Consider the following 13,686-nt stretch of genomic DNA (forward strand, 5'->3'; position numbering starts at 1 on the left):
CAGAAGTTCTTACTCTGTGAGGCTTTGTTGTACTTGTTGAATGCTAATTGCTGATTACAGATGGATGTAGAAATGTAACTACTCCTTCTTTCTCATTTTTGTATATATACTTCCTACCTGAGAATACCTGCCCTGTACCGCCTATGGTCCAGCTCATCAATCATGGGCTTCATGAAGCTTGTGTGTTACATCGGGGGAATTCTTTACTTCTGTTCTGACCTCCCAGTTTTGTTGTAATATCGTTACTGTCTTTGTCTCTTATGGTGTGTCAGATGTTCTGTGTTCAGTTATAAACTCCCTGAAGAGTCTTTTTATATCCTTTTATCCTGCATGAGGCCCAACAAAGGGCCTAGAAGGGAATCAGTAGATACTCCTTGGGTATAGGGAAGAATGAATGAGACAGGCAGATGAAACCAGCGCTGCAGCTGCCTTGTGGGTGCTGAAGGCAGTGGTAGCCTTTGCAGTGTTTGTTTTTAACAAGGAAGCACATAGACCCTTTGTTGAAATTTTCCTGTTATTCGTAGCCCATTGACTTCAGGCCTTTGAGTACTCAGGTATTAAAATGTGACTTTTGAAGAAATAGCATACCTGGCACATGATGGGGACTCAAAAAGGAAGCATTACTGGGTAAACAGAATAAAGTTATCAAGTCATTGCACCAAGTAAAAGAAAGAGAAATAGCAAGTGAGCGAGCTTGCTGCAGCTTCCATATACTTGTTCAGTCCTCAAAGGACTATATGACATCCAGAGCCGGGCCAGGCCCAAGCCAAAGGCCAGTAACTCAGTCTGGGTCTTCCACATGGGTGACAAAGATCCAAATGCCTGAACCATCACCTGCTGCCTTCCAGGGTGTTTCATTAGCAAGAAGCTAGAATTAGGAAGAGATCTGGGACTTGAACCCAGGTACTCTGATTTGGAATGTAGGCATTCCACGTGGCCTCCTTTAACCACTGCTCCAAATGCCCACCCGTTTTTATGATTTTTCTTTACTTGTGATCCTTTCTACCCTCCTTTCACCTATAAAAGGCTAGTTACATCCCTGGTCTAATTTTTCTCATGACTGACTCCATTCAGTTTACATTTGTTCCCTAAACAGTAGTATCCAGGCAAAGGCCTCTTTTGGGCATAAATATTTCAACAGAGAATTGGAGTTAAATTTGAAACTTTTTTTTAGTTGTCTCTTGATGTCTGCTCTTCTCTCTCTGTAGCGATTTTATTGGTACCGTCCTCATCTTTTGTGCATGTGTGTAATGAATTTGTTTCACAGTATAAAGGTTTTTCTTGGAGGTTTGGCCATCAGGTTTACATCTCAAGGGTTTACTGCTGTTTCTCACATAGGGTGTTCACTTCTGGAACTTGTTCTTTCCGTTCTTGTTCTGTCTTTCTTAGAACACTGCTGATCTGGTGGGGGAAGCCAGGTTGGAAGGAGTTAATGTACACAACCAGCCAGTGTGACTGGAGGCCACCAGAAACCATAGCTGATTTTGGACAGGTTGCTGCTAGGTGTTGAGTAGGGCAGCCTAGTAAAGAGTGAATGAAGTCCATGGAGATTTTTGTTGAGGCCTGGAATGAGAGCCCTCAACAGGTTTGAAACTCCTCAAATGTGCCAGCCAGATCGAAAGTCTTCAGTCACGGGATCACAATGACCGTATGGCCTGGGAGGTCGTTTGCTCTATAGACAACATTGACTAGTTGGAGAAAGCAAAATCCAAGCCTTGGTGAGTAGGACACCTGGATCTCCTGAAGTAAGAATAAGATGGGGCGTATGTTTCAGTATCCAGGTGGAAATCCTGTTTGGTAGTCTGGCTGCCGAAAATATAGACCTGTGCTTTGAAACACTAAATCCAAAATTCAGCACCCTGCCTGGGGTTCTAAAATGATGACAAAATGGACTTGAACACCGTTGCAGGTTTTTCTGTGGAAGTCGTCAGAAGCATGTCTTTAACAGTTTCTCAGTTCTCAGGGATGCATATCTGGGTCTTACCTAGGGCACTGGTTCAGAGAATCATTAGTTCTAAAGAGTCCATATAACCAAATTCTGGGTGAGTAAACAGACATTTAGCAAACTAGGGGGTAGCCCATATGGTCGCTTTTGTTAGTGTAGATGTTTCTGAAATCCAACAGCTTAGCATTTGCAGATTTTGTAATACTATGTTTATAATGTATTAGGAAATCATTGTAGACAGTCCCCAATTCTAAATAGGGTTGTATTTCTCAAATGATTTTGAAAATGACGGAAAGGTTCCTGTGTAACCCCTACTTGTGTTAATCATTACTGTCCTGACTTCCCCTGCATGACTAACCCTGGGTGAATTTTCTAGGCCCTTGTCTGTGTTCCTGTGTGATACAAGCTGGAGCTGAGCCTGCAGCCTTGACCAGGGTGGGGCTGGGCACCTGGGATCTCAGAGAGGCAGTTCTATAGGTCTGAGGCAGCAGGGTTTGTTGGAAGGGTGAGGTGACTGAAGAAGAATGAGGAAATTAGGGGCTGAGTATGCTGTGAGGAAGACTGGAAGGCACAGGAAGTGATAAGGAGAAGGGAAGGGTGGGGCTCTTTCAAATTAGCAGGCAGTGGGTTTTTTACCTCCCTTTCTCTCTTTCCTTCCCCGGTTTTCCTTTGCTAACTGCAGAATCTGCTAATTGAGTTTCTGACCCCAGGCAAGAATGAGATGAAGAACCTGGGGAAGGGAAATGTAGCAGAAAGGGAGTAGCTGTGGGAAGTCCCAGAGTGGGGGAGGGTCAACAGCCAAATAGAAAAGTGAAGGGGCCTGGAAGAGTTCCCCACAGCCTTAGGAACCATGGCAGGAGGTGTTCCAGATAGGTGATTCTTCTGGGTGGAGTCTCAAAGCAGTTGTGTTGGAAGTAACATTAGGAGCCACTCGAGAGGATTCTTGTGTGGTTGGTGTAGAGGTATGAGAGCTGTTCCCCAAAATGTTTCAGGCATAGTAACCCTAAAACAACAGAGCGGGCAGTGGGCATTTCCCTCTCGCTGATAAATCAGTGATTTTTAATTTACTGCTTTTATCCAAGAAGTTTGATGTTCACAGGGAAATTCATAAAATTTAATCCTTTGGTATTAAAGGGTTGTAGACAAATCAGCAAAATAATAATGTCCACATGTTGGAATTTTCCTTTTGAAATTGAGGCAGATTTCTTCATTCTATGAAAAAAAGTTTCCTTGGAAACATTCCAGGCTTTTCCTGTGTTTAGTTTGTTCTTATTATAAGCACTTCAAAGAAAAAGTATGATAAATGGGTTTTCCTAGGTAACCTAGCAAACCCTCAGTTTTTTTTCAAATTGCACAGACCTTGATCACGTGTCAAGCGCTGTGCGTTTTGAAAAGCGGAGCCTGCTTCCAAGTAGCTTCTGCCCAGTTAGGCAACAGACAGTTCTGGTACAATGTGGTTCTACTACCCCAAGTCTTGTCTGAGTTGCATTAATGGCAACTTCACAGGGGTGACCCTTGAGCCAAGGCTTTTAAACTGTACGTGGGGCAGGCATTTGGCACAGTGGTTAAAATGCCACTTGGGAAGTCCTCATCTTGTATCAGAGTGCTTGGATTCGAGTCCTGCCAACACACACCATGGGAGACAGCAGGTGACAGCCTCCAGGGAGATCCAGATTGAGTTGCAATTTCCTGTGTTTAGCCTGGTTCAGCCTTGCATTTGAGGAGTAGCTCAGTGGGTGGAAGGTCTGTCTCTATCGCTCTCTCTGTCTCTTTGCCTTACAAATAAAAAGAAAATAATTTTTTTTTTTTTTGGACAGGCAGAGTGGATAGTGAGAGAGAGAGAGAGACAGAGAGAAGGTCTTCCTTTTTGCCATTGGTTCACCCTCCAATGGCCGCTGCGGCCGGCGCATCTCGCTGATCCGAAGCCAGGAGCCAGGTACTTCTCCTGGTCTCCCATGCGGGTGCAGGACCCAAGCACTTGGGCCATCCTCCACTGCCTTCCCGGGCCATAGCAGAGAGCTGGCCTGGAAGAGGGGCAACTGGGATAGAATCCGGCGCCCTGCCTGGGACTAGAACTGGTGTGCCGGCGCCGCAAAGCGGAGGATTAGTCTGTTAAGCCACGGCGCCGGCCAGAAAATAAATTTTTGACAAGTGGTCATGATTCAACTTGGCACTTAGGAAGTTGTTTTCTGACCTTGGTAAGAGCGGTTTCAGTGGTACTGAGGGACGAAGCCACATGGCTGACTGTGGAGCCTGAAAAGAGAGGAGGTGGAATCAAGAAATGTGGGTTACTTCCCCTGGAAATTTTGCCCACAAATGTGTGTTATTTGACAGGTTTGGGTTTATCTTTTGGTCTTCTTGAAGCACCAGAATTGGAAATAAATTAAAATTCAAAGTCATTTATTTTTAATTTATCGCTGATAAAGGAAATTATTAGGTTTTGTGTGTGTGTGTGTGTGTGTGTGTTTTGACAGGCAGAGTGGACAGTGAGAGAGAGAGGCAGAGAGAAAGGTCTTCCTTTTCCGTTGGCTCATCCCCCAGTGGCCGCTGTGGCCGGCACACCGTGGCTGGCACACTGCGCTGATCCAAAGCCAGGAGCCAGGTGCTTCTCCTGGTCTCCCATGTGGGTACAGGGCCCAAGCACTTGGGCTATCCTCCACTGCATTCCCGGGCCACAGCAGAGAGCTGGACTGGAAGAAGAGCAACCAGGACAGAATCTGGTGCCTGGACCGGGACTGGAACCTGGTGTGCCCCTGCCGCAGGCAGAGGATTAGCCTATTGAGCCTTGGCGCCAGCCTGTTTTGTTTTGTTTTGTTTTTTAAAGATTTATTTATTTATTTGAAAGAGTTCCAGAGAGAGGTGGAGAAAGAGAGTGTTTATGTTCACTGGTTCACTCCTCAGATAGCCACAACAGCCAAGACTGGGCCAAGCCAAAACCAGGAGCCAGAAGCTTCTTCTGGGTCTCCCACATGGGTGGCAGCGGCCCTAACACTTGGGCCATTTTCTGCTGCTTTTTCCAAGCCATCTGCAGGGAGCTGGATTGGGAGTGGAGCAGCCAGGATACTTACCATTGCCCATAGGGGATATGGGCATCATAGGCAGCAGGTCTACCTGCTATGCCACAGCACCTGCCCTGGAAAGTATTATTTATTTTTTTGCTTGTTTTTCACCATTTGAAACATGAGACTGGGTTTGAAGAGTTGCTGAATGGCATTACAAGTCATGTCATCCTGTAATGGCATTGGTGTTATAAATCATCAGACTTAGTCCAGAACAGATCTCTCCCTGGTTGCATTTACCATCTGGTGGTATTGTTGGATTTTAACATGATGACTAAAATATAAATTAATAGCCCTAATGAGCATTTCCATGTTATCATAGCACAGATAAGATTATGCACTTAGAGGATGGGGGCTGGGACTCATATGTCTTAACGTAGCCCTTTCCTGTAAGTTATTTTCAGCATCAGCTCAGGAAGTATCAAAAATTTGTATGCTTCTTTGACTTTCTATTTCTTGTGTTGGAATCACAGCCACACAGTTTTGGCAAATCTGTTTATTTACATACTCACCCTGCACTTGAGACTGTAGCTAGACACATTGAGTTTTGTTTCTTAGTAGTAAACTTTTTCTTTTTAAATAAATATTGAGAATTAATTTAGTTGTAGTAGTTTGTCCAGGTATATTGCCGTGGTCTCAATTCCTGCAAAAGCAGATGAATGATATAAATTTATCAAACATTTATGCTTTTTAAAAAAGATTTATTTGTATTTGAGAGGCAGAGTTACAGAGAGGCAGAGGCAGAGAGAGAGAGAGAGGCCTTCCATCGCTGGTTTTCTCCCCAGATGGCCACAATGGCTGGAGTTGTACCAATCTGAAGCATGAGCCAGGAGCTTCTTCCTGGACTCCAACGCAGGAGCAAGGGCCCAAGGACTTGGGCTATCTTCTACTGCTTTTCCAAGCCGTAGCAGAGAGCTGCATTGGAAGTGGAACAACCAGGACTCAAACCAGTGCCCATATGGGATGCCAGCACTGCAGGCGGTGGCCTTACCCGTTACGCCACAGCACCGGCCCCACATTTATGCTTTTGAGTGATGGAATGTCACTTTATACTTCAAAAGATAGTTTTAGTCACAGATGAAAGAATGTGTATGTGTGTGTGCGTGTGTGTCCTGTTCTGCATTGTTTTGAGATACATGAAATTTGTACATTTTGAGGAAAACATTATTTTTAGACTTATTGGTTTTGCATTGCTGGGTTTTTAAGTTTTATTCAGTAGTAAAAATCTCAAAGTCTTATTATTTATCCAAGGGTATGATAATACTGTTTTTTTTTTTTTGTAAAATTTAACTTAATTGCTTTAGTGAGACATACTAGTTTGCAAAAAAAGCTTCTGACTTGTTTCCTAGAAGAATGGTCCCAATGTGAACTTTTTTTTAAGGTTTATTTATTTATTTAAAAGGTGAAGTTACAGAGAGGCAGAGGCAGAGGCAGAGAGAGAGAGAGAGAAAGAGAGAGAGAGAGAGATTTTCCATCTGCTGATTCACTTCCCAAATGACCTCAGTGGCTGAAGCTGGGTTGATCCGAAGCCAGGAGGTTCTTCCCGGTCTCGCGTGCCTTGGTCCTCATTCTGCTGCTTTCTCAGGCGATAGCAGAGAGCTGGATCAGAAGTGAAGCAGCTGAGACTGGAACCTGCATCCTTAGGGACTGTGGGCACTGCAGACGGTGACTTTACCCACTAAGCCACAGTGCCAGCCCCTCAATGTGAACTTTTCAGGGGAAGGTAATACAGGGAAAGTGACATGGAAAAGGAAGACTCTTTTCCTAAGCATTTGCAATTCTTGTAAGGACCTGATAGAAAGATAATCAGGCAATTCATTAATCTCTGGATAGACTAAAGTTATTAGTAGCATGTTTGAAACTCAGAATACATTTTGCTGTAGAAATAGCTTTTAGCGGGAGTTAGGTTCCTAGCCATCCCTAAATAACACACTTAACTTCCAATGTATGAAAAATGCAGTGGAAAGTAATAGGAAATGAAAGTGGCAATAATTGGAGCAATAAAATTAAATAAATAGTTTTGTGACTCTTAAATGATGATGCAGTCAGGGAAGGAATGGCTAGTGTGAGGAAGAGGGAAATACTGATGGGGAAAAGAACCAGACCTAGAGGTGTGAAGATGAACTTTGGCTTTCTTATACTCAGAGGCCAGGTAGTTCCAGATTTGGGCTCAGGTTTGTATGGAAGAGGATGTGTATGAACATACTGAGACTCACATTGTACATGTTCACTAATGTTTGTACTTGCATATTACTTCAGTAAGCTTTCCTTGTTATTCCAGACATTTCTTTTAAATTCATCATCCTTTCCTGGAATTGCATGGATGAATTTGGTTTTTAGAGAAACGCTTTTAGGATAAGAAGAGACATAGAATAGATAGGTTTATTTTAATATTTTTGAAACTACATTATGTATGAAGAGCAGTTTACGTTTTAGCACATTTGGGTGTGGAGAGCTTCAAAGAAGTATTGACTTTAAACAATACTGAATTTAAAAGCTAAATTCAACAACGGAACTGCATAGTTTCTTCTGGGTGGTATGAAAAAACTATTTTGGTGGTTTAGTCTGGGACTGGTAATTGTGTTTGTAGATTTCTGTAGGAAAAAATAGTGCTTGTAAGTAGTTTGAAATCAGCAGAAATTAACATTGGTGCCATAAAAATAGGAATGGCTAGATAGACTGAGAAAAAGAACCAGGATGAACAGCTTTCTTCTACATTTCTCTTCCCCAGATTCCTCACCTTTCTTATTTACATATATTATACATGCCTTTTGGTTCAATACACATATAAATTGGAATCAGATTGTATTTGGTGTTAGGATACCCTTTTATATATAAAGAAATTGATTCATAGTGGTAAAGTGATTTCATGCAAATTGATGATGGAAATACAACCTGATTAGAGGTTCTAAGCCTGGGTCTTCAAGGGTCTGTTTACCAGACTCTCCTATTTATCAGAGTGTTTTGGTTTCTGCTGGAGGAAAGGTGAAATAATAAACATTGAACAAAGAAAATCAGCTTCCTCCATATGTTTGGATAAAAATAAAAAAGGAAAACAAACATATTTGGCCTTTTTATGTTGAAATGGTGTGACTGCTTGTTCTTTTAGCTCATGTGGATTCAGCTGAAAATTTCTTATGTTTTACTTAGATCATTTATTTTTTTTTTACCAAGTCAATTTCTTGATAATATTTATAACCATTGATGTACTTTGGCATATGTTAGTATCATTTGAAATATAGTAAGTTATGGATCTGGATCTTGATAAACTTTAGAAATATGAAAAATAGTTTTGATTTTGAATTGTTTGGCAACTGTAATGTCAAGTCCAGGAAACTGGATAGCAATGTGTAAGGAAGAAGAGATCTGTAGCTTTTCTTTCATAACTTTGTTGGTCTTTAAATGTACAATATCAATAGTCAAAAGTAAAGAGAAATTTCAGTTTATATGTATAGATTTCAGCTAAATATGTAGCTTTTCATACATAATTTTCCTTTCTATAGCTACATTAGAAATATGATAATAAAGCACAGGATGATGTACTTAGTTGCTAAAGTCTTTTAGAAGTTTTTGGGGAAGACAACAAACAGGGGCTATTGGTGTATTCACATAGCTGGAAAATTTTGGAAATTCAAGTATGTCTTTCAATGGTTTAAGGTTAAATAGGTTCATAATTTTTTTAATCTTTTATTTAATAAATATAAATTTCCAAAGTACAGCTTTTGGATTACAGTGGCCCCCTCCCCATAACTTCCCTCCCACCCACAACCTCCCATCTCCCGCTCCCTCTCCCATCCCATTCACATCAAGATTCATTTTCAATTATCTTTATATACAGAAGATCAACTTATTGTATACTAAGTAAAGATATCAACAGACTGCACCCATACAGACACACACAGAGTAAAGTACTGTTTGAGTACTAGTTATAGCATTAATTCACATTGTACAACACATTAAGGACAGAGATCCTACATGGGGAGTAAGTGCACAGTGAATCCTGTTGTTGATTTAACAACTGACACTCTTGTTTATGGCATCAGTAATCACCCGAGGCTCTTGTCATGAGTTGCCAAGGCTATGGAAGCCTCTTGAGTTCACAAACTCTGACATTATTTGGACATGGCCATAATCAAAGTGGAAGTTTTCTCCTTCCTTCAGAGAAAGGTACCTCCTCCTTTGATGGCCCATTCTTTCCGCTGGGGTCTCACTCGTGGAGATCTTTCATTTAGGTCTTTTATTTTTTTTGTCACAGGCCACAGTGTCTTGGCTTTCCATGCCTGTGAAACTCTCATGGGCTTTTTAGCCAGATCTGAATGCCTTAAGGGCTGATTCTGAGGCCAGAGTGCTGTTTGGGACATTAGCCATTCTAGGTTCATAAATTTTAAAAATAAAAAGTCTTTAGAAATCATCCAGGGGCGTCTATTAATGGTTAGAACACCGGCATCCCGTATCAGAATGCCTGGATTTGAATCCTGGCTCTGCTTAATTCCAGCTTCCATCTAATGTGTACCCTAGGAGGCAACAGGTTTAGTTCAAGTACTTAGGCCTATGCCACTCGTGTTGGAGGCTTAAATTGAGTTCCTGGTTCCTAGCCTCAACCTGGTAACTGTTGCAGGCATTTGGAGTGAATCAGCGGATAGGAGATGCTTCTCTTTTCTCTTTCTGTCTCTCAAATAAATAACAATAAGGGGGCAAGCATTGTGGCATAGCAGATAAAGCCACTGCCTGCAGTGCTGGCATCCCAATAGGGTGCCACTCTGTGTCCTGGCTGCTCACTTCTATCTAGCTCTCTGCTAATGGCCTGGGAAAATTAGCAGAAGATGGGCCAAGTATTTGGGCTCCTGCCACACACATGGGAGACCAGATGAAGCTCCTGGGTCCTGGCTTTGGCCTGACCCAGTCCTGGCCATTGTGGCCATTTTGGAAGTGAACCAGCAGATGGGAGATCTCTGTCTCTTCCCCTCTCTGTGCACCTCCCCCAACTCTGACTTTCAAATAAATAGATAAATAAATCTTTTTAAAAAATTAAAAAACAAAACAAACTATCCAGTTCAGATTCTTCACTCACTGATGAAACCAAAAGTTGTTTACTTTCTCCCTAACACTGAGATGCGAAATTGCAAATTTGGGGCTCCAAGATGAAACTTCAGATTACATTGCCCTTTGTAATGAAAGAGAAAGTCAGCAATATTTAGACAGCACAAGTGATCTTAGCTGTAACACAAAGGTTGATTTTGCTTATACATCATGGTCCTTTTCTCTCCTGTTAAGGCAGATACTGTTAAGCTATCAGGAAGGAGGGCTGCGCACAGCTGCGGGTAAACACAGTTCCAGGTTTTGTGTTTTTAAAATGGTGATTACAGAGAAGTGAAAATTCAAATTGAGTAGAAATTCTCAGCAAACAAAGATCTGATGTTGTTAATACATGTTAACAAAGCTTTCTTCCCCCAAACCATCTACTCCTCATCGATTCAGATTTTCATCATCTTACCAAGTCTACCAAGCATATAGTATCGTGGATTAGAAATGCTGTTCATGGGGCAGGGGTTGTGGCACAGTAGGTTAAGCTGTTACTTGGGTCACCTACTTCCCATATTGGAGTGCCTGATGGCTTCCTGGGTGCTCCACTTCTCATCCAGCTACCTGTCAATGTACATTCTGGGAGTCAGTGCATCATGACCCAGTAGTTGGAAACCTAGATGGAATTCCAGGCTCCTGGCTTCAGCCTGGCTCAGTTGTTACACGCACTGTGGGAATGAAACATCAGATGGAATATTGACTTTTCTCTCTCTGCTTTTCAAATAAATAAAAATAAATATCTGGGACTGAACTAGTGACATACCACATAAAGCTGCTGCCTGTGATGCTGGCATCTCTATGGGCACCAGTTTATGTCCTGGCTACTCTGCTTCCCATCCAGCTCCCTGCTGATGGCCTGGGAAAGGTAGCAGAAGATGGCCAAGGTGCTTGGGCTGTTGCCACCCATGTGGGAAACCTGAAAGAAGTTCTTGGCCTGGCTTCTGCCTGGCCCAGGCACTGACCATTTTGGCCATCTGGGGAGTGAACCAGAGGATGCAAGATCTTTCACTCTCTGTCTCCCCCTCTCTCTTTATCGTTCTGACTTTCAAATAAATAAATCTTAAAAAAAAAAAAAAACACTGAAAAATGCTGTTTATATCAAATAGCATAGATTTTTGAAAATATTAGCAACTAATATGTACTAGCATTATGCTAAGAGCTCTTGCATGTAATAGTCCCTACTATCCTGTGAGATCAGTATTATAGTTTTCTTTTATCGATGAGGAAACTAGGTTTTGATTAAGTTAAGTAACTCACCCAAGAGCTCATAGATAATATAATAAATAATATAACTGAGTGTGGAACCAATTGTTCTGGTTTTGAGACAATACAGATTTTAAATCAGGACATGTCAATCCTAGTCTGTCCCATGAGCCTTGATTTTACCATTGTTTTGGTTTTTTTTTTAAATGTTTAATGTTGGTAGGGATCTGTGGCTCTTCTACTCAGGGAACCACACTGGAAGAAATTATTCCTGTCCCTTGTTTGTTCTTGATCTAGAGGGAAAGCACAGAGACACCTGCAGTGATATGTATAGACATTGGTGAGCATTTTCAGAGGCCCCAAATTTTTCATGCAAAAAGAACTCATTGATGGGGACACTTATGGTTAGATAATAGGTATTTGAAAAGTTAGAAACTGAAATAATTATGTCATATTTGCATTTGATCCAGTTACTGGTGGCCACATTCAAAACAAATGAAAGATGGTTACTGTCATTTACTAGTTACATGAGGGCATTAATGGCATGGAAAAGATTATGCGTGTCTCATGTTTTCCCCTCTGGTAAACATGAGAGTTACTTTTTTATGCTGTTTCTGTTCCTCATTTTATTCTGTCAGGTACTTTTAGCCTCTAAACCACTGTAGTTTAATTATTGCTATTTATGGATTCCCAAACTAAATAATTTTGTAAGGTTAAAATATCTTGTATAATAAGATAATACTTTTATGGTTTTAATGAAAAAAGACAAATAAATGGTAGGGGTTCTTTTTTTCCTCCAAAGAGGCAGGCAGATGAGGAACTGACATTGTGGTGTAGCAGGTTAAGCCACCAGCTATGATGCTAGCACCTCATGGGTATCCTGCCTGTCCAACATCTAATCCAACTTTGTGCTAGTGCTCCTGGGAAAGTATCTGAAGATGGCCCAAATACTTGGGCTCGTCCTGCCAGTGTGGGAAACCTGGTTGGATTTCCATGCTCCTGGCTTCAGCCTTGCCTATCTAAGGAGTGAACCACTAGATCAATCTTTCTGTCTTTCCTTCTCCCTCTGTCTTTCTTTTCGTTAAAGCTTTAGTTATTTACTTGAGAAATAAGAGTTACAGAGAGAGGGAGAGATAGAGAAAGGTCTTGCATCTGCTGGTTTGTTCCCCATATGATTTCAACGGGCCAATCTGATGTGGGTGCAGGGGCCCAAGCACTTGGGTCATCTACTACTACTTTCCAGGCCATAGCAGAGGGCCGGATTGGAAGAGGAGCAGCCGGGATGAGAACCGGTGCTCATATGGGAATGCCAGTGCTGCAGGTGGAGGCTTAGCCCACTACACCATGGAGTTGGTCCCTCCTTCTCTATCTTTGCCTCTCAAATAAATAAATACTTTTTTTTTTTTTTAAGAAAAGAGTCTGATGTTACATTCTCTTGAACTAGTTGAAAAATTATTAGAGGAGATAGGCTTTCTGGAGCCTTTTGAATGATGCACAGGTAAGATGTGGACACTGGATAAGGAGCACATTAAGTGGAGCTGTGGGTTGAGGGACACTCTCAGGCAAAGCATGGCTAGCCTCATTGTGGATGCTACTGACACAGGTCACAGTTGCTGCCCATGTCTCCCAGGGGGCATGCTGGTGAAACTTTTACTTCCTGGTGAAACTGATTAAGACGCCCCCTTGTGGCTTTTAATTTGGCACCTGTATTCATCTTGCTTAGGCAGAAGCAAACTTGGATTGTCTCATTTTAAGCAAATAAGTGCTGCCAGTCATATCATAAAAGGTATATTTGAGGGGCCAGTGTTATGGTGTGGTGGGCTAAGCCTCTGCCTGCGGGGCCAGTATCCCATATGGGCGCCGGTTCATATCCTAGCTGCTCCTCTTCTGATCCAGCTCTTTTCTATGGCCTGGGAAAGCATTAGAAGATGGCTTAAGTGCTTGGGCCCCTGTACCACATGAGAGACCCAGAAGAAGCTCCTAGCTTTGGAGTGGCCCAGGTCCAGCTGTTGCGGCCATTTAGGGAGTGAACAAGCAGATGGAAGACCTTTCTGTCTGTCTCTCCCTCTCTCTGTAACTGTACCTTTCAAATAAATAAATGAATCTTAAAAAGAAATGTATATTTTAATTCCTTCTGTATACACTTGACTGGGTATTTTAATACTGCATTTATATAGAATAATTGCTGTGCAAACTAGAGAAGACCTCTGGCTGTTAAAAGTAGTTAGAATAATATCCACAGATGAAGTGAATGTGGTAAAATGTGAAAAATTGTTAAATCTTGAAATTAAAGCATATATTTATAAAAATGAATAGGAGGCCGGCGCCGTGGCTCAATAGGCTAATCCTCTGCCTTGCGGCGCCGGCACACCGGGTTCTAGTCCCAGTTGGGGTGCT

At 42.0% G+C, this 13,686-nt stretch overlaps 1 protein-coding gene across 2 annotated transcripts in view; it reads left to right on the plus strand.

Moving 5' to 3' along the window:
• The window catches only part of FGD6 (FYVE, RhoGEF and PH domain containing 6), a 145,577-nt gene that overhangs the window by 8,270 nt on the left and 123,621 nt on the right, over positions 1-13,686 (plus strand). The gene's annotated exons all lie outside the window — the stretch shown is intronic.

This window comes from Lepus europaeus, chromosome 10, assembly GCF_033115175.1.
Source record: "Lepus europaeus isolate LE1 chromosome 10, mLepTim1.pri, whole genome shotgun sequence".
NCBI classification, from domain to species: Eukaryota; Metazoa; Chordata; class Mammalia; order Lagomorpha; family Leporidae; genus Lepus; species Lepus europaeus.